This window comes from Hemiscyllium ocellatum, chromosome 10, assembly GCF_020745735.1.
Source record: "Hemiscyllium ocellatum isolate sHemOce1 chromosome 10, sHemOce1.pat.X.cur, whole genome shotgun sequence".
NCBI classification, from domain to species: domain Eukaryota; kingdom Metazoa; phylum Chordata; class Chondrichthyes; order Orectolobiformes; family Hemiscylliidae; genus Hemiscyllium; species Hemiscyllium ocellatum.
Window position 1 is genome coordinate 67,796,959 of NC_083410.1, and position 25,029 is coordinate 67,821,987.

At 40.7% G+C, this 25,029-nt stretch overlaps 1 protein-coding gene across 1 annotated transcript in view; it reads left to right on the forward strand.

The window, feature by feature from the left end:
• Positions 1-1,275: 1,275 nt before the first annotated feature.
• ipcef1 (interaction protein for cytohesin exchange factors 1) overlaps positions 1,276-25,029 on the forward strand; it is a 201,218-nt gene continuing 177,464 nt past the window's right edge. Inside the window, exon 1 of the mRNA XM_060831567.1 lies at positions 1,276-1,357. The gene's annotated coding sequence lies outside the window, so the exon portion shown is untranslated. The remainder of the gene's footprint in view (positions 1,358-25,029) is intronic.

The window sequence follows — 25,029 nt, forward strand, 5'->3', positions numbered from 1 at the left end:
GAGCTTCACTGGAACTCTGCAGCAAACCTGAGAAAAATGTTGGCCAGGGAACATATGTTGAAGTAGCACGCAACTTGTGTTTCACAATGCGGTTACCCAGTCTGTGTTTCATCTTCCCAAAATAGAGCAGATCACATTGTAAGCAGTGAATACAGTAAACTAGATTGAGTGAAGTGCAGGTAAATTGTTGTTTCACCTGGAAGGTATGTTTGGGGCCTTGGATAGTGGGAAGGTTTGGGTGGGGGGCAGGGGAGAGAGATGAGTAAACAGGCAGGTGCTACACCTTCATGGGAAGGTGCCATGGTGGTGTGGGAATATTGGGAGTGGAGGAGAGTATGTGTCTAGTAGTGACAGCCAACTGAAGATGGAGAAAATGCCCGTGGTTGTAAATGCTGATGGGGTGGTTAGTGATGACCAGGAGGCCTCTCTCGCTGTTATGAATGTGGTCCCAGTAGGACTGAAACAAGGAATGTTCCATGTACTCCGCAAAGAGATAGGTTTAACTGGGACTCATTTGGGTACCCATAGCCACCTTTTTGACCTGAAGATAGTGAGAGGAGTTAAAGGAGAAGCTGTTTAGAGTGAGGATGAGCCCGGCCAGGTGAAGGAAGGTTTTAGTGGACGTGGACAGTTCAGGCATTTTTTCTAGGAAGAAGCAGAGAGCCCTGAGACACTCCTGATGGGGAATGGAAATGTGAAAGAATTGTGTGTCTCTGGTGAAAAGGAGATGATGTGATTGCTTCAAACTGGAGTTTTTAAAATTGATATAAAGCATCAAAGAATTGTGGATGTCATTGGGAAGGAACTGGACAAGGGGAGAAAAAAATGAGTTGAGGTAGAATGAGAGGAGTTCTGTAGGGCAGGAGCAGGCAAAGGCAATAGGTCTGCCTGGGCTGTCCTGTTCCTGGTTTTTGGAAAAGGAGGTGGAAGCAAGCTGTGCAGGGTTGGTGGTCTATGCACTTGGCAGTGATGAGGGGGGTGCAGGGAAATATCACTAGATGAAATGAGATTAGTGACTGTTGTAGACTCAATACCTTGGTGTTCAGTAGTGAAGTCATGGTCCGTGGGACATAGGAGGAGTTGTCTGAGACCTGGCACTCAGCCTCTGTAATATTGAGGTCAGCCTACCAGTTGACAACAGCAACACCCTTGTCAGCAAGCTTAATTACAAAGTCAGGGTTGGATGTGAGAGCATGGAATGCAGTCAGTTCACAGGGAGCTAGGTTTGAATGGGTAAGGTAGGGTGGGGAGTGGAAGTGTGCAGTGAAATTAAGGGAACAGTAAACTGTTCCACAGGCATCAGTGATGCTTCAGTAACTTTTTCAGTGGCCCCACGTACATTTTTCTCTTGCTGAATGTAAGTACTCTTCTGGTTTGTAGCTCCCAAGTAGCAATTATGGTAAACGTAAATTATTTCAAGGTCAAAATGTATGTCTATCCCTCTTAAATAATTTGGCATGTTAAAATATTTTAAGAACTTATTCAGCAACTACTTATGACATGTTATCTTTTGAAAGGAGTTCCTGAATGATCATTTTCTATTAAAGCAGGTTCAAGTCTGTGTACAGGAGTGAATGGTAAGCCTGATGAGCTAAAATGCAGCTAGACTAGCAAAATTTAGACAGTGTAAATCTCTAGGTAAATTTGGATTTTATCCTTTGCTTTGAATGTTGACAATTTGATTCTTAAACTTAAAATACTAGTTTGTTTTCTGCTACTTTTAACCTGTGTTCATCGCAGATCATGCTGGAGAACTGAACATTTTCCAATTGTTTAAGGACTCCCAATTTCATAATTTAACTTGTCTGCAATTTTGCTGTTAATCCATTCTGTTCTGCCATAAAGCAGTCTCGCCTGACACTAACCTCAGAGTGCCCTCTGCTGTTAGTTTGAAGAATTTTTATCTTCTTAATGTGGGAGTTGTGGTTATTCTTCTGCTATTTTATATCCTAAAAATCTAAGAATTCATTACAGTTGGCACAATACAGTGATTTCATTGATCTGCACCACATTTGAGCCAAGGCCCTAGAAGTAAAAATAAATGTTTTTTTTCAACCCTTTTGCTACCATTGCCCAAATAATGTGCCTCCTTGAGTGCTGAATGTAAATTTCAACCTGTTTCTCATTTGTGCAGTATTTTAATTTGTAATAACAAGTCCAGGCGTGTAGGAGCTGAGCTTAGTTTTAACTTGTTTTTGTAATCACAACACCCTAAAAAAGATTAGTACTTAAACTCTGTAGAAATGTTTACGTGCAGAATGTTGACTATCAAGACTGGCAAGCATCAGTATCAAAGTAATTGTTGCTCTTGATTCTCTTAGTATATTGGGATTGTGCAATTTTTTTGTTTGGTTTTGGAATATTTACTTGACTTTGGCTGCCATACATCCCATGTTTTTGGATCTTCATTAGAAAGACTTGAACAAAGTGTTGAGGTTCATTTGAAATTCCTCGGATTACACTGTAGCGTGTTGTCATCTTTGGTCCAGTTGTTTGAAAACAAACACTGCAGTGTTTGGATAACTTGCTTGTAAATCCTGTTACTCCAGTGAGGCTGCAAATTGCTATTTATTTTATTCTGCAATAATGAGTCCATAATTCAAACTGAGTTCCCTTAGTATAGCACTCTGAGGCTTGGATTTCTGGTTTTGCATGGTGCACTCAACTTCCTGTCTACCAGTGATTTATTGAAGATGTAGGATTGATTTTTTAAAAAAAAATTACAAGTCTACAAGGCAGCGACCCTCAGGAGATGAGTATTTCTCAAAAAAAATTATTAATAAATATAGAGATTTGGCATCACTTGAGACTCCACAGTGTCTCAATTTTAAACCCATGATGCATGGCAAGTAAAATGTACTTTTCTCATCACTCAGAGAATACTGACTTGTAACACCTAGCTCTCCTAACCTCACTATCTCCTGTTGTAACACTTTATCTTCACCAGCCCCCACTGACTCCCCAGTCATTAGACTGCATTTTGGCTCTGTCCCTTGTGCCTTGGCTTCCTTAGTGTTCCTTGGTGGGCCTCTGGGCAATCATGGTCAAAGGACTTATCAGGGTCAGTCCATGGAGTCTGGGGAAAAGTGGACAAGTCGCATCTGGAAATGCAATTCATTGCGTTATATCACTGTGGGAATGATTACAGTGAAAGGGGATAATTCCCAATAGAAAGATAGAGGTGTTGTAGAGACTGTTAGATAAGCACATAAATAAAGTCATTGAGATGTACAGCACAGAAACATACCCTTCGGTCCAACTCGTCCATGCTGACCAAATATCCTAACCTAATCTAGTTCCATTTGCCAGCACTTGGCCCATATCCCTCTAAACCTTTCCTAGTCATATACCCATCCAGATGTCTTTTAAATGTTGCAATTGTACCAGCCTCCACCACTTCCTCTCGCAGCTCATTCCATACATGTACCACCCTCTGCATGAAAATGTTGCCCCTTAGGTCCATTTTATACATTTCCCCTAACACCCTGAACCAATGCCCTCTAGTTCTGAACTCCCCCCACCCCAGGGAAAAGACTTTATCCGTTTATCCTATCCACGCCCTTCAAGATTTTATATACCTCTATAAGATCACTCCCCAGCCTCCGATGCTCCAGAGAAAACAGCTCCAACCTTCTCAGCCTCTCCCTATAACTCAAATCCTCCAACTCTGGCAACATCCTTGTAAATCTTTTCTGAACCCATGCTAGTTTCACAACATCTTTCTGGTAGGAAGGAGACCAGAATTGCACACGATATTCCAAAAGTGGCCTAACCAAAGTCATGTACAGCTGCAACGTGACCTCTAACTCCTTTACTCAATACTCTGGCCAATAAAGGAAAGCATACCAAATGCCACCTTCACTACTCTATCTGCATGCAACTCTACTTTCAAAGGAGCTATGAACCTGCACTCCAAGGTCTCTTTGTTCAGCAACACTCCCCAGGACCTTACCATTGAGTGTAAAAGTCCTGCTAAGATTTGCTTTTCCAAAATGCAGCACCTCACATTTATCCAGATTAAACTCCATCTGCCATTCCTCAGCCCATTGGCCTATCTGGTCCCGATCCCGTTGAAATCTGAGGTAACCTTCTTTGCTATCCACTACGCCTCCAAGTTTGGTGTCATCTGCAAACTTACTACTATACCTCCAATGTTCACATCCAAATCATCATAAATGATGAAAAACAGTGGACCCCGCACCGATCCTGGTGGCACACTACTGAGCACAGGCCTCCAGCCTGAAAAGCAACCCACCACCACTACCCTCTGTCTTCTACCTTCAAGCCAGTTCTGAATCCAAATGGTTGGTTCTCCCTGTATTCCATGAGATCTAACCTTGCTAACCAACCTCCCACGAGGAACCTTGTCAAATGTCTTACTGAAGTCCATATAGATCATGTCCACCGCTCTGCCCTCATCAATCCTCTTTGTTATGTCTTTTAAAAACTAATTAAGTTTGTGAGACATAATTTCTAATTAGTCCTTGCCTTTCCAAATACATGTAAATCCTGTCTGTCAGGATTTCCTCCAACAACTTGCCCACCACCGATGTCAGGCTCACCAGTCTATAGTTCCCTGGCTTCTCTTGCATGGAGGGAAATGGATCAAGGGCAGGCAAAAGGGATTGGTTTAATGTGGTGTCATGTTCGGCACAACATTGTGTGCTGCAGGGCCCATACCTGTACTGTATTAAGTTAAAAATCACATTCATGGGGTTATAGTCCAACAGGTTTATTTGGAAGCTTGCTTTCAGAGCACTGCTCCTTTATTAGGTGGGTGTAAAGTATAAGATCATAAGACACAGATGCGATAAATTCTGTGAACTTATGAACTTATAGTCTACAACCACCTGATGAGGGAACAGCACTCCGAAAGCTAGTGCTTCCAAATAAACCTATTGGTCTATAATCTGGTGTTGTGTGATTTTTAACTTTTCCCACCCCTGTCTAGCACCGACTCCTCCACATCTGTGCTGTATTGTGTGTTCATAGATAATGGAAGGGAGCTTGGAGTTCTAGGAGACTGACAATCTAATAGGTGACAGTCACTCCAATCTTTATATGGGGGGGGGGGGGGTGGTGTAAGGCTATCAAGGGCATGGAAATGTGCAAAGCCTTGGCCTCTGGGATTAAATAGTGATATTCTGGGGGTTCTTCTGGTGTAATGGTAGTATCCCTACCTCTGGACCAGCAGGCATTGGTTCCAGCCTCACCTGCTCGAGAGCTGTGTAATAACATCTCTGAACAGGTTGATTTGACAACATTTATAATGAGGATAGTAATAGTTATGTAAAGGGACTCAATGGAAGCAAGGTTAGCAATACAAAATGAAATATGTTTTCAGGAAAAGTCTTGCATCTCAGACGGAGTATGCAACTCTTCCTCCAGAACACAAGGTTGGCACCTTGCCAGGATGGACTGAAAGTCAATTGCTTAAAATGGCTGACACCACTTGCAAAATGGGCAAAGCAAGTTACCTCATTTCCTTTGGGTTGGTGTAAAACTGTTTGACTTGGAGGCCTTCTTTGGGAGAATTACAGTAATTGCACCTCCAATAATTCAGCAGCACCACTCATCTGGCTTCAATTTGAACTCATTGCCAACACATTCACTGTCCAGGAATGCACATTCCAAATCTTGGCCTCAGGCAATCAGGGGCATCATTCTCAAGATTAACTTCTTCCTTGTCATGTCAACAAAACAACAGAAGTCAGGCAAAGGCAGTTCAAAGCAGAACCTGAAGTTCTCTTTTCCCAAACACACTTCTTAAAAAAGATGGCACTTTGCAGATGTCACATCCTCACACTGAAATGTAAGCATGCAAGGACGTAGTTTTACAATCCGGAATGGACATTTTCTTTTGGTGAAAGAGGTGGCTGGTAGTAACAGTGGCATACTGGTACATTTCTACATTCAGTTTAGCATCAAAGCTTTGCAAAATAGAAGTGAATAATGTCACACTCTTCGGAAGTTCTTCTGTAGACATGACACAGGAAGCCTGTGTGCTACGGTGTGTGAGGGTATAATGTGAGGCTTCATTTAAATGGCTGAGGAGTTTCTGCAGGAAAAGAATTCTTTCCTCATATGTGATCTGTGAGCAGATAATCTATGAAAATACATGGCTGAACTTCCTGAACAGCATGAACTTCATAGTTCAAAGATCACTGTTGTCTGAGGCTTTTGCAGTGAAGGAGACAGTCAGAGATGAGCAATTCTTGGAAATTATAACTTCTTTCATCCTTGGGATGGCTAGAGAAGCTGCTCATCCTGCATAGGTGTGACGTAACTAGGTAAAACAGCAAAAGCTGTGCTGTAACTGAAATGTTAAGAGTGCAAGCGAGATACATTTGTAAGATGCAAACATATTTACAATGATGGGTAACCTATGTTCCTTCAGTAGATTCTCTTCTTCCCCTTACTCCTATTATGGCTAAGTGCAGCCCTGACTTTCACAGCCCACTGACTCCCTAGCTTACTTAAAGCACTGGTCTTGTAGATCACCAGGTATAAATTTGAATATTATTGTGGCCTTCAAGGCATTTCATATGCCAGTCTCCTTCAACGACAGATGGGGTGGCATGGTGGTGCAATAGTTAGCACTGCTGCCTCACAGTGCCTGGGACTCTGGTTCAATTCCAGAGTCAAATTGTGTGGATTTCCTCTGGGTACTCTGGCTTCCTCCTACAATCCAAAAATGTGCAGCTTAGGTGAATTGGCCATGCTAAATTGCCCGTAGTGTTCAGGATGTGTAAGTTAGGTGCATTAGTCAGGGGAAATGTAAAGTAATAGGGTAGGGCAATGGGTCTGGATAGGATCCTCTTCAGATGGTCAGTGTAGATTTGTTGGGCCAAATGGTCTGTCCTCACACTGTAAGAATTCTATGGAGCAATTTATATTGAGTGGTTAGCACTGTTGCTTCACAGTACCAGGGACCCAGGTTTGATTCCCATCTCACATCCTCTCTGTATCTCAGGGGTTTTCTCCCACAGCCCAAAGATGTGCAGGTTAGGTGCATTGGCCATAAGAAATGGAGAGTTACAGGGATAGGGTACGGGGGTGGATCTGGGTGGGTCCTCCTTGGTGTGCACTTAATGGGCCTGCTTCTGCACTGTATTGATTCTATGAACAGCTGAGGTAGATGGAGTCTGCTCTGAAAGACTTGGCTGGCTGCTCCTGGCGGTATTTAGGCTTAAAGTCTAAGGTTTGCTGAGTGTCCTTGCCAAATGTAGGCTTACCCTTCTCAGCTTAAAATTCCAGAGGCTTAATGACCACGGCCAATGGGCACCTGGAGGTGCACTCTGGAGTATTATGAGGAGGAACGTATTAGTGTCCCATGAGTGACTCTCTTCCTCCCTATGGGTGCCTAAAAGTCCCACCCTGACAGGATAGGGTACCTGGAGTAGATTGAGGCCTGTGTCCTCCTCTTGCCTTGGTATTGATGCTGTGACTACAGCACTGATGTGTAGGTCCCTGCATGTATCTGGCACACTTTTGCTGGACCTGAACTACATACCAATTGCAAACCTGTCTAAGGGGACAGGCAAATGCATTCAGGCTAGAGTAAGTACAGTGCTGATAATATTGATGGATCCCTTCCTCCTTCAATCCAGTTTCTGAAGGCTTCTGACAAACTTGCTAGATGTTCTATACTTTAAACACAGCACCAGCAGTGTGGGCAATGCAAGGCCCTGGCAGGGGGAAGCAATTCTGGTTCTCTTGCTGCGCAATTCCTTGAGAAAGGGCCTCTCAAATATTAATTCAGATTTCTCTGTTGCTCTCTGCACCTTCTCTGTGGCTGTAACACTGTATTCTGCACTCTGTTCTGCTACACTGATGCACATTGTATGGTAAAGGGACAGTACAGAGAGATCTGGGTGTTCTTGTACACCAGTCAATGAAGGTAAGCATGCAGGTACAGCAGGTAGTGAAGAAGGCTAATAACATGCTGGCCTTCATAACAAGAGGGATTGAGTATAGAAGCAAAGAGGTGCTTCTGCAGCTGTACAGGGCCCTGGTGAGACCACATCTGGAGTACTGTGTGCAGTTCTGGTCTCCAAATTTGAGGAAAGATATTCTGGCTATTGAGGGAGTGCAGCGCAGGTTCACAAGGTCAATTCCTGGAATGGAGGGATTACCTTACACTGAAAGACTGAAGCGACTGGGCTTGTATACCCTTGAGTTTAGAAGACTGAGAGGGGATTTGATTGAGACATATAAGATTATGAAAGGATTGGACACTCTGGCAGCAGGAAACATGTTTCCGCTGATGGGTGAGTGCCAAACCAGAGGACACAGCTTAAAAATACGGGGTAGACCATTTGTGACAGAGATGAGGAGAAACTTCTTCACCCAAAGAGTGGTGGCTGTGTGGAATGCTCTGCCCCAGAGGGCAGGGGAGGCCCAGTCTCTGGATTCATTTAAGAAAGAGTTGGATAGAGCTCTCAAAGATAGTGGAATCAAGGGTTATGGAGATAAGGCAGGATCAGGATACTGATTAGGAATGATCAGCCATGATCATATTGAATGGCAGTGCAGGCTCGAAGGGCTGAATGGCCTACTCCTGCACCTATTGTCTATTGTATGATCTGCCCGTATAGCATGCAATACAACACTTTGTCACATGTATTGAGATACAGTGAAATAATAAATCAAAGAGGCTACTGGCATCAGTAACAAAGTGAAGATTAGAAGATTGAATCAGAAAAGTTATTCAGAGCCATGGTGAACTAGGTACTATGAATTTCATTCAAAAAAACATTTCAACTGAAAATAGTGAACCCCACCCAGGACTTTGTAACATCCTTTGGAACATAGTAGTTTGTAATATTGGGGACTTTGATCTGTCCAAAATATTTAATTTGGAAGGTGCCCACTTACGCAGAAGTTAGTTTTCTATATATTCTACTATGTGCAAATGCAAATAGAAAGTCTAGTTAAATTCAGAATGCATTTTTGGAGTTGCACCCATATTATTAAGATATCATTTCATAACCTGAGACAGCACCTTCCAAACAGACTACCACTTCTATCTAGAAGGACAAGGGCAGCAGATACTTGGAAATAACATCATTTCCAAATTCCTTTCCAAGCCAATAATCATCCTGACTTGGAAACATATCATCTTTCCTTCACTTTTGCTGGGTCAATGACCTGAAACTCCCTCCCTAATAATATTGAGAGTTTACCTACAGCAAACGGACTGCAGCAGTTCAACATAGCAGCTCACCATTACCTTCTCAAGGACAACCTGGAGACAGGCACCTACATTCCATTTAGTATATTTTGAAGTATTATCCATAAATTCTATAAATGCCAACTATAAATATATATTTTTTTATAGCTACATGTACAATCTTTGTGAGGAAATATATATATAGTACACTTTGAAAGCAACCTTTACTGTTTAGTTCAGCTTACCACCATCTCTAGGGATGGGCAACATATGTTGGCCCAGTCCGTGACATCCCAAGAATGCATTTAAAAAATATAAAAGTACTTAAGTTTTGTTTGTCGTGTGAAATTCTGACATGCTTGAGCTATTATGGAGTGGAATGTTACAAGTTCACTTTTAAATATTGTGAATTCTAAGCTTTAGCTGGGGGAAGTGGTTAGTGAACATAAGCCATGCCCCCTGAAAAACTCCAAGAATGTATCACCCCATATTTGGCTTGGATTAACCCTGGGGATTGGGTACCTACTGTCTCTTCAATGGATCCAAACTGGAAGGATGATTTTTTCATCAAGAGCACCCCCTCCAATAACACAGACTGGTGGATTTGATGGAACTTCTTCCTCTTTCTCTAAGTTTATAAACACCATGGCATGTGTAAATAGGACCTCTACTGAATTTCCACTGAAGTTCCAGTGCTGGAAAGGAGTCCAAAGGAAATTCCTCATTTTAGCCAATGTTTGGCAATTTGTTTTTAGCTACTTCCCTATTTGATTTATTTAACCCCTTCAGATTTGCCATATCTTGACACTTTGTTTTGTGATTATCCAGTAAAGGCTAGCAAAGTATTTCAGGGCTTGAAGATGATTATGTTAAGGTATCTCTTCAATATTGATTTACAACTGACAGAAAAGTTAAGATATAAATATTTTATTTCGGGTGACCTCACTAAAGAGTCATAGGCAATCAATACTGCACATTTACAATATTGAACTCTCATTTATTCATTTTTTAACTGAACAAGTATTACAAAAGTTTGAATACTGATGACATACAGAATTAAGAAGAACTGCTAAACACTGATCCATTTTTCTATTTTAAAAAGAGAAGTTATGTGTAGCTTGAAGCAGATTTCAATCTGAAGCACTAATGTGCTGTGAAATAGAACTGTTTTAAGTTCAACAGTAAAGTGACCTATGGGCAATTGAATATTATTGAAGTATTCTTTTTTCAGGCATTTTACCAAAACACTAGGCAGGCTTTATCTCAGAGCTCAAATAGTTTCACCCTTTTTCCCATTATTCTTACATTTTCAAAAAAGTGCTGCTTTAATCAGCAGTTAATATCTGCATGGATGTTGCAAATCATGAACTGAGCACACTGTCTTAATGTGACCTTCCACATGTAATAAAACTGACCTAGTTTAGATTAATATCTTTAAGTATGGGACAGTTATTCTACTGAAGCTCCATCTTTGACTATTACACAATTAAGGTCATCTGTCATTTTAGATTTATTTGGTCTTCTACGACATCCATATTTCAATGTTTGAGATTGATGTCCTGCTCGGTTAGTTTCTTCATTTTAATCTACATTGTACTGCAAACTATTTTCATGGATTGTGCCTTGTACCAGGAAATGGGTAAAAATTAGTACTATTTCCAGAATCTTGCCAAGTATTTGATCTATTAGTTGATAGTGACGCAATTTGTTGGAGCCTCAATGTGCTTTTGTGCAAGTGTGCCTCAGCAGAATTCATTCCAAAGCAAATACTTTAAAAGTAGCATAAGATGTATGTATTCACAGTATATAATTGAATTTCTTAATGGCTTAAATGCAAGAACAGCAATAGTTAAGTCAATATTGACTGTCCCTTAAATTAGGCACATTTACATGATTGTAGGTTTTGGCTGTTTAATTAATTGTGCGTGTAGATGGAGGGTGGAAGAGACGTAACGTTGTCAATTTGCATTACCTGAGGTTACCTTCTGATTCAGAACCTTTGTATTAATTGTTATAAATTATTCCATTATTTTGCCGAATGAGACACATGCAAAATATCTGTATTTTTCAAAAATGCCCAGGGTTTGTTTCAGGTTTGAGGCACACACTAGATAACTGATTTATTTGGGGTGTGCAGACAAAATTTATCTCAAACCGCTAGTGGTTGGAGAGGAGAGTGAAAAAGGAAAATCAGCCTATTTCTGATACTTATGACATCCACATAGGAATTATCTTGTGTGGCACGTTATCAAGTGCCTTCTGGAAATCCAGATACACCACATCCACTGGGTCTCTGTTGTCCATCATGCTTGTAATGTCTTCATAGAATTCTAGTAAATGATCTATTATGAAGAGAGATTATACAGATTAGGTATGTTTTCTATAAAATTTAGAAGGTTAAGGAGTGAACTAGGAGATGTATCTAAGAATTACGGCCAAACTCTTCAAGAGCGACATTAGAGTCATAGAGATGTACAGCACAGAAACAGACTCTCCGATCCAACTTGTCCATGCCGACCAGATATTCTGAAGTGATCTAGACCCATTTGCCAGCACTAGGCCCATACCCTTAAATGTTGTTATTACACCAGCCTCCACCACCTCTGCTGGCAGCTCATTTGCACCAATCTCTGTGTGGAAAAATTGCCCCTTAGGTCCCTTTCAAATCTTTCCCCTCTCATCACCTTAAACCTATGCCCACTAGTTTTGGACTTCCTATTCACCATATCCATGTCTATCATGATTTTGTAAACTTCTATAAGGTCATCCCTCAGCCTCCAATGCTTCAGGGAAAACAGCCCCAGCCTATTCAGCCTCTCCATATAGCTCAAATCCTCCAACCCTGACAACACCCTTGTAAATCTTTGTTGAACCCTTTCAAGTTTCACAACATCCTTCCTGTAGCAGCGAGACCAGAATTGAATACAATATCCAAAAGTAACTTAACCAATGTCCTGTACAGCTGCAACTCCTATAGTCAACACACTGACCAATAAAGCAAGTGTACCAAACACCTTCTTCACTATCCTGTCTAGCTGCAACTCCACTTCTAAGGAATTATAAACCTGCGCCCTAAAGTCTCTTTACTCAGTAACATTCCCCAGGACCTTACTATTATATGCACCAGTCCTGCCCTGATTTGCTTTATCAAAATGCAGCACCTCGTATTTATCTAGATTAAATTCCATCTGCCACTCCTCAGCCCATTTGCTCATCTGATCAAGGTCCCGTTGTACTCGGAAGTAACCTTCTTCACTGTCCACTACACCACCAATTGTGGTGTTGTCTGCAAACTTACTAACCATTCTCCTACATTCACATCCAAATCATTTATATAAATGACAAAAAGCAGTGGACCTAGCACAGATTCTTGCAGCACACTGCTGGTGACAGGCCTCCAGTCTGAAAAACAACTTCCACCACCACCCTCTGTCTCCTACTATCGAGCCAATTTTATATCCAAATGAATCGCTGTCCCAATATTCCATGTGATCTAACCTGGCTAACGAGTCTACCATGGAGAATCTTGTCGAACACCTTGACGAAGTCCATATTGACTTCTACAAAAAAAGGCTCATAGATGTTTGGACCTCTCTCCACAAATGGCAATGGATGTGGGATCAATTGTTATTTTTAAATCAGATAGATAATGTTTTGGTTAACTAAAGGTATTAAAGGATATGGGCCAAAGGCAGGTATATGGAGTTAGATCACAGATCAGTCATGGTCTCATGGAGTGTCAGAACAGTCTCAAGTGGCTGAATGGCCTATTTCAGTTCCATTGTAAGTTTCATTGGACTGTACTGAACCATAGTTGGTAAAAATCAGTTTGTAACCATATACATAATGCTAAACCCGATGGTACCATATTGATCAGGAGATCATTTCGACTTCCTGCTCACTGATGAAATAGCACGCAAGTGCAGTAAGGAGCTTCTCAATAGGTCTCAATAGTTTTGTGGGGCAGTGGGGGGAGAGCAATTAGCTACTTGGTTTGCTGTGTACGAACTAATTCTGGAACCATTCAGAAGGGGTTAACAAAAGTTGATGTTAGATGAAGATCAAATCCCTCCCGTAGTTTTATACTCTCCAGGCACTCACAATATCCAAGTAATTTCAGAGTGACCTCTGTTTAAGGTGCTGGGATCCAACTGTGACTATTCCATAAATAAAGGAAGCATCATTTTTAGGAGAGATAACAAAAATCTATTTCAAAAATGGTGGTTTAAACTGAAGATTGTAAAAGGTTTCTCTCCATCCTGGTACCAAAGATCATGTGTCATGCAATACCTTCTTCAGAAAGTAACAATCCCCTCTTTTTCAAAAATGTATCTTTGGTTATTAAACTAAGTTATGCTTCTGCCACAAATGTTTCACACTGGATAAATTTTAAAAAAGCTATGAAAATGCTGATCAAAATAATGACACATTTCCTCCCCACCCCATCTCAAATTAACAGACTTTCTCAGGATGATGTTTTGTCACTAACCAAATCTGTGAAATGTCCCAAATACAAATGCAGTCTGAGATAAAAACAAATGCTGTTCAAATCCAGGTTTCGTTTCCAGGAGGTGGGAATTACTGAGATTTTGCACTTCCATGTGTTGGGTTTAATTTCAGCTCAGAAATCATGGGCCGAGGAGTGGCAGATGGAAGTTAATCCCGGTAAATGCGATGTGCTGCTATTTGATAAAGCAAATCATGGCAGGACTGGTACAATTAATGGTAAGGTCCTGGGGAGTGTTACTGAGCAAAGAGACCTTAGGGTATAGGTTTATAATTCCTTAAAAGTGGAGTTGCAACTAGACAGAATAGTGAAGATGGTGTATGGTACACTTGTTTTAATGGTCAGTGCGTTGACTACAGGAGTTGTGGTTGTACAGACATTCAGTGTGGGTAACTGAAAGATATTTCGAACCACACTGCATCAATAAATTGCAGCAATGGTTCATGTTAGAAATGGGACAATTCACTCAATGCACCACTCTTCAGCTGTTCGCAAATAGTAGGGGATCACTACCAGATTTGTGCTTTTACTATCCCTGATTTAGGAATGCTGTAGAGATAGCAAACCACTTTGTGTTTCCACTGCAAAGTAAAATGTAAAATCTCACAGAGTTGCTTCTGTGCATCCAACTGAGCCTTATTTCAGATTAACATTAAACAGTATTTTGGGACAAATTAACTTGTCAATCTGTTGGTTAACTTTTTTTTTAAAGCAAAAATAATCCTGTTTAAAGATCCTACATCTTCAGGATCTGCTGGTGAGGTGTACAATCCATCAAAAGCTTAGCAACAGGGAAATGGAGAGCCTTGACTACAATCCTGGGTGCCCTTTCCTCAAAGGAGACAGGGTTGTGCAAAGAAGCTGTGAAACTACATACAGGCTCTCTGGTTGTTTCAGCTGGGGGCACTGCAGAGATGATGGTCCTTCCACTTTCCCTTACCTGATCATCTCTGATTCTTGGAAATGCAGACTGAGGAGGGTGGGGGCCTAACAAGAGAAGTTCTTCCATGACCTCCAGAAAAAACCTTCAGGGCCAACAAAGTCCACTGCCAAGCAGCCACACTCCACCCCAGCTGCAGAACCAGGGAGTACACAAAGATGTGTTGGGAAAGAGAGGAAGTAGAAAACGTATTAAGAGAACATTATTAAGATGACAGTAGGTCGTATGTGACTGTCTGCTTATGTGTAAATGTTAGCGTTTCAAACATACAGTGTCTCTGAGTAGGTGCTAAATACATTGTCACACCATCCATACCACTTCATTGGCCACAATTAATGGTCCATGGATGAAAGTCCATGTTGACAGCCTACTGCACCACAGAACCATAGAAAATAGCTGGGGTAGGCCACTTGGCCCTTTGAACCTGCTCTGCTATTTGATAGTACCATGGCAAATCATTCTCTTCTGTCCCTTTTCCTGCTTTCTTCCCATACTCTTTGATCCATTTAGTTCTAGGAATTCCTTCTTGAAAACTTCAACATTTTGGCCTCAATCACTTTCTGTGACAGAGAATTCCACAGGAAGAAGAGAACAACACTTAAATCTGGCATTAGGTCATAATGATACTTCTGACCCTCCTCATTTAACAGCCCTCATGTTTGGCTCCCTCTGTGCACAAAGACATTGATGTATCCAGCAGTGGTTGTGCCAAGAAGGTGCAACGCAAAGAGACAGTCAATGCTGCCAGATGGCCAGGAAATAAGCTGCCTATGTGCCCATGGGTCTGTGATCAATGTTCTTTCCCTTTCAAAAGTCTTACGCTTGTTGTTTGCTGCAGCCTCCTCTCTCATTGATTGAGTGACTTACCTCATCCACTCTGAGGGTGCCCAGAGACATTTTTCTTCCTCATTGCACTTTCTTTTTCCTGCACGATGGAAGGTAGTGGTAAATCCTCCTTTGCCGGTACACCTAAGCACCAACACCCTGACCAGACGCCTGATCATGGCCAATCCTTTGAAGTGGTATCAGAGGTTGCTCTTCACTTACTATGCCAAGACTCCTAACTGACGGACTCTCCATGGATTTTAATGAGAATTTCTATCCTCAGACTTAGAGACCTGGCTATCGGCTTTCTGCAAATGCAGCTTGTTTGCCATAATCTGCTGGTACATGGTGTGGGTGAGAGATGTTGCATGCTTCTGTAAAGCAAAATGTATATCCTCTTGCCTGAGGACTACTGACTCTCATCCCCAGATCCACCCTAGTCCAACATGCAAGCTGGTTACCGGTTCCTTTGTACAAAGTACCTGTGATACACCATTTCAAATGGTAGTTGCCCATGTGCCAGTGCTTTGGAAAGGTGCCAGGATGGTCATGAGGGCTGTCAGATGCCAGGTGTCAACTTGTGTGGAGGAAGAGAGCATGCAGTTGATGCCTGTGCATAATGCCGGGTCTGTGGTTTGAATATTGGATTGTAGGAATTTGTCCAGAGCAACTGGTGAGCTGAATCCACTAGGTACATGTGCTATTTTTCATGTCAAGTTTCTCTGACATCTAGCTTGCTTGGTAAAATAAGAGGCTGAATATTAATGTCACATGCTGTGCTATGAACAAGGTGTATGTCAAGCAATAACCACGCAGTCACTTGGCAACACCCCGCGCCGAGCACTTGTCAAAAGCATAAAAGGTGGAACAAGATGCGCCCAAAGTTGAGATGGGCTTCACTAGTGTTTTCATTCGATTGTGCCACAAGTCTCACCACAGCCCACATTACTCAGACCCCGATCAGATTTCACCCTGAATCTCTGCCGGAAGTAAAATAACTGAGCAATTAGTTTTGCCATCATTCTTCTAATCTTTGGTTGCTAATAAGTAATGTAAACATTTTGATGACAATAAATTGTAGAAGTAGTCTGAAAACAGATAGAAAATAGATTTTACTGAAGATACGTCTGAACAGTAAATCACATTAAGCATACGTATATTGCACTTCACTTAAGTGCATTTCTGAGTTCCCATGATTATGTAATTGCATAGGGAATAATTGAAGTGCATTGCGTAACCCAATATTTATATCAAACAAATCGCAAAGAATACAGACAGTGGAAATTTGAAGCAAAAGCAGAAACTACATGAAGAAGCTACAGCTTTAATGTTGCCTGCCTTCTCCACATGTTTTTTCTGTTTTTGACTCATACTAGAGAGCAGGTGAAAAATTAAATTCTGAAATTTGAATTTCAAAAAATAAATCAGAAATTAAATTTGCACTTGATAACTGTTCAGAAATGAAAATTGCCATTTTTAGAAGTATAAAAAGCAGATTTTAAAAATTCTGCATTACAGTGATTGTGTAATAATTGACCTTTAATAGCACATCTGTGATTGTTCAGGTAAGGCTGAACTTAAGCTATTTTGAAATTGTCTTCCTTGTGGATTAATGCTATTCCACCTCCATTGTTTACCTTGAGAGATTAATTAAGAAGGAATCAAATATTAATAGCATTAGCTTCAGGATGGAGAAGCTTCTCAACCAGTCCAGGGATGAACATGTCTTAAACAGGGCTCTAGCTTTTTATATTTTTAAACTTGTTTTGCACTTTTCAGAACTTAGTAATACATTAGCAGTGATTCTAAGTATAATAAAATTTAGATATACTGACTAGATTTCCAGTTAATGATCCAAATTATCGAGAAAGGTTTCTATCAAGCTGGTGGAATTTCCAGATAGTTTTGATTTTATTATTCCTTGGCTCAAATTTGTTCCAATCTTACAGGGCAGAAATAGTTGTTTAATCTTTTAGGAGGAAATACTCAACTTTTTCCATTCCAAAACATACATACACCTCAATGTTATTGATTTGGAACAGCACCTAAAAAGCATATCCTTTAAAGTGTACAGGGTGGTTCAGTCTTTCTGTATGTATCGTACTTCTTTCACATTTTAGAACACCACCACTTAGTAATCCTTTCTCAAGTATGTCCCCCGTTGTTATTTCACTTGGTCCATTCTTAATTTCTTTCTAAACATATTGCAAGTGTATTTATATTTGCTGGTGCCCAAAAACCACAATTGAAGGCACCACAAAGTGTAGAAGGACACTCCACTTATGCCTATCATGATGGTCTCTCCCTGGAGCCTGAGAGCCCTGGAGCTGCGCATGGGGAAGTAGCCATGGAGGAGTGAGTTCTGGAGCAGTACAAGGGGATCAAGTCCTGAAACGTACCTTGGAGCAGCCGAATGCCAGTACAGAACAGACTGGAGGCTTGGAGCAGAGCAGGAACAACTGTTGAACCTGGGGTCCTGGTGCGGGCGTTCACATCACATGCAAAGGACCTGCCCTGAATTGCTACATGTAATGTTTATTTGAAATTTTTTTACCTGACTGTAATGTTAATCCTATAATGATGTCTTATTTAAAACTTCTTTTTTAAACTCTGTAAAGCAATGCAACTACTTTTTATTCTTCTTTTATATCCGAGATTTGTAGCCAAGATGGTGCCATAAGAGGCAGATGCTGTAAAATCTTTTCACTGTACTTCTACAATGGAGTACATGTGACAATAAAGGACATTCTATTCTAAAATCTATATTTTGCAATAAAATAGGTACCAACTTGGAATACAAGCAGGGAAATATTGAAATTACATAAATCAGAGTAAATCTGTGAAAAGAAAAGAAAATATGTGCTTTCAGGTCAATTAAACTTTTATCAGAACTGGCAAAAGTGAAATATGTAACAGGTTTTAAACAAGGAAGTAAAGCATCCACCATCATTGTGGTATTTCCCTTCTAATTGGCTGCAGGTTTTTGACCTGAAATCCTTGTCCAGAAACGGATTTCTCACATGATCAACCACATGGAGAAGAACCTTCCAATGAAATCTAAACTGCCTTTTTTGCTAGCTTTATTCTTTGTGCCTTGTCTTGCTAGAGGTTTTGTTTTAAATGGTTTTCGGATTTCCGTTTCCTTCAATGACCTTAAGCAATCATTATAGTCTATGAGAGTGGTTCTTTTCAAGGCTAAATACCTCAGATTAAGCCAATAATGGAAAAGGAACTGTCAAAAGCCTCATGCAAAGCTTCCTCCAGCTTGGATATGGTGGGTCGTTTTCCTCCTCTGGCAGTTCATGCTCAGGGACACTTTGGGATGAGAGACAGGTAGTAGAAATGATAAGGTGAGGGGTTCCAATTATTGTATAGATGGTCATGTTTCAGTGCTGAAATCAAATCAACATTTATGACTGTTACACTTAATGTGGCTGGGTCATATTTAGGGTCTAGCATCCGAAACAATAGACAATAGACAATAGATTCTGCCCTTCGAGCCTGCACCAGCATTCAATATGATCATGGTTGATCATCCTTAATCAGTATCCTGTTCCTGCCTTATCTCCATAACCCTTGATTCCCCTATCCTTGAGAGCTCTATCCAACTCTTTCTTAAATGAATCCAGAGACTGGGCCTCCACTGCCCTCTGGGGCAGAGCATTCCACACAGCCACCACTCTCTGGGTGAAGAAGTTCCTCCTCATTTCTGTCCTAAATGGACTACCCCGTATTTTTAAGCTGTGTCGTCTGGTTCGGCATTCACCCATCAGCGGAAACATGTTTCCTGCCTCCAGAGTATCCAATCCTTTAATAATCTTATATGTCTCAATCAGATCCCCTCTCAGTCTTCTAAACTCAAGGATATACAAGCCCAGTCACTCCAGTCTTTCAGCGTAAGGTAGTCTCACCATTCCAGCAATTGACCTCATGAACCTACACTGCATTCCCTCAATAGCCAGAATGTCTTTCCTCAAATTTGGAGACCAGAACTGCACACATGTCTCACCAGTGCCCTGTACAGCTGCAGAAGAACCTCTTTGCTTCTATACTCAATCCCTCTTGTTATGAAGGCCAGCATGCTATTAGCCTTCTTCACTACCTGCTGTACCTGCATGCTTCCCTTCATTGACTGGTGTACAAGAACACCCAGATCTCTTTGTACTGCCCCTTTACCTAAATTGATTCCATTTAGGTAGTAATCTGCCTTCCTGTTCTTGCCACCAAAGTGGATAACCATACATTTAACCACATTAAACTGCATCTGCCATGCATCTGACCACTCATCTAACCTGTCCAGGTCACCCTGTAATCTCCTAACATCCTCCTCACATTTCACCCTGCCACCCAGCTTAGTATCATAAGCAAATTTGCTAATGTTATTACCAATACCATCTTCTATATCATTAATATATATTGTAAAAAGCTGCAGTCCCAGCACTGATCCCTGCGGTACCCCACTGGTCACTGCCTGCCATTCTGAAATGGAACCGTTTATCACTACACTTTGTTTCCTGTCAGCCAACCAACTTTCAATCCAAGTTAGTACTTCGCCCTCAATACCATGCACCCCAATTGTGCTCACTAACTTCCTATGTTGGACTTTATCAAAAGCTTTCTGAAAGTCCAGGTACACTACATCTACTGGATCTCCCTCGTCCATCTTCAGAGTTATATCCTCAAAAAATTCCAGAAGATTAGTCAAGCATGATTTCCTCTTCATAAATCCATGCTGACTCTGACCTATCCTGTTATTACTATCCAGATGTGTCGTAATTTCATACTTTATATTAGAGCTCCAGCATCTTTCCCACCACTGAGGTCAGACTAACTGGTCTATAATTTCCTGCTTTCTCTCTCCCTTCTTTCTTAAAAAGTGGTACCTGGAAATGCATTGCTGCAGCTCTACTATTGTTAGGTTGGCTATGTTTGGGCACCACCCTTCCCCCAAACTCACAATCTTCCCTGATGTTGCACACATACTCTTCCTGAAGGAGGGAAAGAGGATTCTTAATATCCAATATAGAATGTTTGGAATTGGAGGCAGTGACATGGTAGAACGATGAAGGTGAATATCATAAGACCATAAAGACTATAAGACCACAAGAAATAATAACAGAGTATACCATTTGACCTCATGAGTCCACTTTGCCATTCAATGGAATTGTGGTTGATCCTACATTCCTTTGTCTACATTCCCACCCTTTCTCCATAGATTCTTGATCAGTTGGGGAATCAAGGGCTATCTTGTCATTAAATATGTACAAGGACTGTACCTGCACAGCTCTCTGTGGCAAGGCATTCCAAAGGCACTCAACCCAGACAGAGGAAATTGTCCTTATCTCAGTCATAAATTGGCACCCCTTCATTCTGAGACTATGTGCTCTACTCCTAGACTTTCCCTTGAGGGGGAAATATCCTCTCAGCATTTACCCTATCAAGCCCCTAAAGAATTCTATATGTCTCAATGAGATCCTTTTATTCTTCTAACCTCCAATGGGTAGAGTCCCCACCTGTTTAACCTTTGCACATAAAACAATCACTCCATTCTCAGGATCATCCTGGTAAACCTTCTATGAAATGCCTCCAATGAAATGCAATAACTGGTCACATTAAATTGTCTGATCTGCCTCAAGAGAGAGGAATAGATTCATATAAAAGATGTGCTGAAGAGTGATACATAGAAAAGACTGGGGTTTGCAATTTAGAGTGGAATGATACCCCCCTTTCCTGCCCTGATCATTAACACCTTCTCAAGGGCAACTAGGATGGCCAATAAATGCTGGCTAGTCAGCTATGCCCACATTCCACAAGTAATTTTTCTATAAAAAAAACCAGGTCTATCAAATCTTCAGGAGTGAGGTACCGCACTCCAGCTCACTTCCTCTGCTACTTCCAGCTGCATCTGTTTGCTTTCTGGTGCTCCTCTCTGCTTGTCCTCCAAAAAAAAAGAGAAGGCTTCTGTAGGGCAGTAGGGGAACCACTGAGACTTGAGAACTGAACTCAAGTGGGATAATTATGCAAGCAGATAATTGTTGGCTTGTGAGTTTTAATGTTCCCTTCTATTCTAAATGCTCCAGTTTAAATATAGTACTGAGAATATTTTAGACCTTTATTAAATTTATGATTTAATTATATTAAGTAGCTTATCATTGAATGCATTTCAAAACTTGAAATCATAACAGTTTACTCAGAATATAATAAAGATGGACAGGACAGTTAATATGTTTTGCATAGACCAGATCTAAGATTTGAAGTTCTAATTAGAGGAAGGCTAATTTTGACAGTATTAGGCAAGAACTTCCTGAAGCTGATCGGGGACAGATGTTCGCAGGTAAAGGTACAGCTGGAAAATGGGGAGCCTTCAGAAATGGGATAACAAGAGTCCAGAGACAGTATATTCCTGTTAGGGTGAAAGGAAAGGCTTATAGGTATAAGGAATGCTGGATGACGAGAGAAATTGGGGTTTGGTAAAGAAAAAGAAGGATGCTTATGCCAGGTATAGACAGGATAGATTGAGTGAATCCTTAGAAGAGTATAAAGGCAGTAGGAGTATACTTAAGAGGGAAATCAAGAGGGCAAAAAGGAGACATGAGATAGCTTTGGCAAATATGGTTAAGAAGAATACAAGGGAGTTTTACAAATACATTAAGGACATAAAGGTAACTAGGGAGAGAAAAAGCCCCTCAAAGATCAGCAAGGTGCCCTTTGTGTGGAGCTGCAGGAGATGGGGGAGATACTAAACAAGTATTTTGCATCAGTGTTTACTATGGAAAAGGACATGGAAGATATAGAATGTAGGGAAATAAATGGTGACATCTTGAAAAATGTCCATATTACAAAGGAGGAAGTGCTGGATGTCTTGAAACACAAAAAAGTGGATATATCCCCAGGACCTGATCAGGAATACCCAAGAACTCGGCGTGAAGCTAGGGAAGTGATTGCTAGGTTCCTTGCTGAGATATTTGTATCATCGATATTCACAGGTGCGGTGCTGGAAGACTGGAGGTTGGCTAACGTGGTACACTATTTAAGAAAATTGGTAAGGACAAGCCAGGAAACTGTAGGCCGGTGAGCCAGATGTCAGTGGTGGGCAAGTTGTTGGAGGGAATCTTGAGGGACAGGATGTACATGTATTTGGAAAGGCAAGAACCAATTAGGGATAGTCAATATGGGTTTGCGTGTGGGAGATCGTGTCTCACAAACTTGAATGAGCTTTTTTAAGAAGCAATAAAGAGGATTAATGAGGGTAGAGGGGTAGATGTGATCCACATGGACTTCAGTTCGGCATTCGACAAGGTTCCCCATGGGAGGCTGGTTGGCAAGGTTGGATCTCATGGAATGCGGGAAGAACTAGCCCAGGAGTGGGGAACATGTGGCCTTCTAGGCCATTGTGTGTAGCCTTTTGAATGAATCCAAATTTTGCAAAACAAATGTTTTATTTTTTTATTAATATGTTTTTTGTCCTTTATTATTTTTATTTTAATCTTAAAATGAATGTATTTAAAATACCAGAGAGTAAAATGATCAGCTAAAACTGCAGATCTCAATGCTGCAACCAGATATTCAAATGCTTTCCTACAAAAAGCAGTCACAACAAAGTCATTAAAAGGTTAGTTAACTTTAGATTAACATTTTTTTTTCCTTTTTTAGTTAGTACATAGTAGTTAGATTTTTACAAAATAATGTGAATTTTGAAGAATATATAATTGAAGTTTCTTGGATGCGGCCTAATGAGATTACAACTAATGTAATGCATCCTTCCAACATGAAAAGGTTCCCCACCTCTGAACTAGCCATTTGGATACAGAATTGGCTTAAAGGTAGAAGACAGAGGATAGTGGTGGAGGGTTGCTTTTCAGACTGGAGGCCTGTGATGAGTGGAGTGCCACAAGGATCTATGCTGCGTTCACTACTTTTCGTCATCTATATCAATGATTTGGATGTGAACATAAGAGGTGTAGTTAGTAAGTTTGCAAATGACACCAAAATTGGGGGTGTAATGGACAGCAAAGAAGGTTACCTCAGGTTACAACGGGATCTTGATCAGACGAGCTAATGGGATGAGGAGCAGCAGACGGAGTTTAATTCTAATAAATGCAAGGTGCTGCATTTTGGGAAAGCAAATCTTAGCAGAACTTATACACTTAATGGTAAGGAGGTCAAGAGTGTTGCTGAACAAAGAGACTTTGGAGTGCAGGTTCATCGCTCCTTAAAAGTGGAGTCACAGGTAGATAGGATAGTGAAGAAGGCGTTTGGTATACTTTCCTTTATTGGTGAGACTATTGAGTACAAGAGTTGGGAGATCATGTTGCAGCTGTATAGGACGTTGGTTTGGCAACTTTTGGAATATTGCATGCAATTCTGGTCTCCTTCCTATCAGAAGGATGTTGTGAAACTTGAAAGGGTTCAGAAAAGATTTACAAAGATGTTGCCAGGGTTGGAGGATTTGAGCTGTAGGGAGAGGTTGAATAGGCAGGGGCTGTTTTCTCCAGAGTGCCGGAGCCTGAAGGGTGACCTTATAGAGGTTTATTAACTCATGAGGGGCTTGGATAGGATATATAGACAAAGTGGTGAGGGAGTTCAGAACTAGAGGGCATAGTTTTAGGGTGAGATGGGAAAGATATAAAAGAGACCTAAAGGGCAACTTTTTCACACAAAGCTGGTACGTGTATGGAATGAGCTGCCAGAGGATGTGGTGGAGGCTAGTACATCTATGACTCTATTTGACAATGCTGCCTTGATTTTAAATAAAGACAAAAACAGAAGTATGAGGAAAGACTTGGCTATCATGAATGATGAAATTATGTTTAAAGAAAAAAAGATGGTAAGTAATTAGTGGCAGATATCAAGGAGATATCTTAAAGTATTCTATTTAGAAAGACAGTCGCTCAGGAAGGATTCATAATCTATGGCTAACTGAGGAAGTTAAGAAAACTTTCAAATTGAATAAAATATAGTCAGCCAGAAGATTAGAAAACATATAGAAAAGCACACAGTATGAGTTTTTTTAATAAGGTGAGAATTTAGAGATCAGTGAAATTAACAAAGATAAAAACAATTTGGAAGTAGTTTTGACATACATACTTAAAAGGAAGAGAGTGCAAACAAAGTAAATTTTGTTCTCAGAGGATGAAATTAGGGATAAGAATAAAGTCATTAGTATTACTTCAGTTTGATAATAAAATCCACTTAGGGTTATGAGTTTTTACTGCAGATCTTCAGATTAATTCTCAATCCACAGATCTTTAAGCATGTTTGGCAAGATGCCATCCAAGATAGCAAGATTAGAGTGCTGGATTTGCTTCCTTTTCTTCTCTGTAGTAACTCTGTGTTGTCATTAAGACATCATAAATTAAAGCATGATGTACTTTGATGGACAGGTGGCTGCCATTTTGAGTGATTGTTCGCAAACTCCAACCAGCATTGTATATCCATAATGTCAAAACATCTTGGAGAATTTCAAAGTACCTTTGAGGACAAAGAAAACATTTCAAAGGACTCCTGGCTATTTGAGAGCTGAGAAAACAAGACTGGATAAGAGAGCTCATTTTCATCCATCCAAGAAATGGGCTCAATCCATTG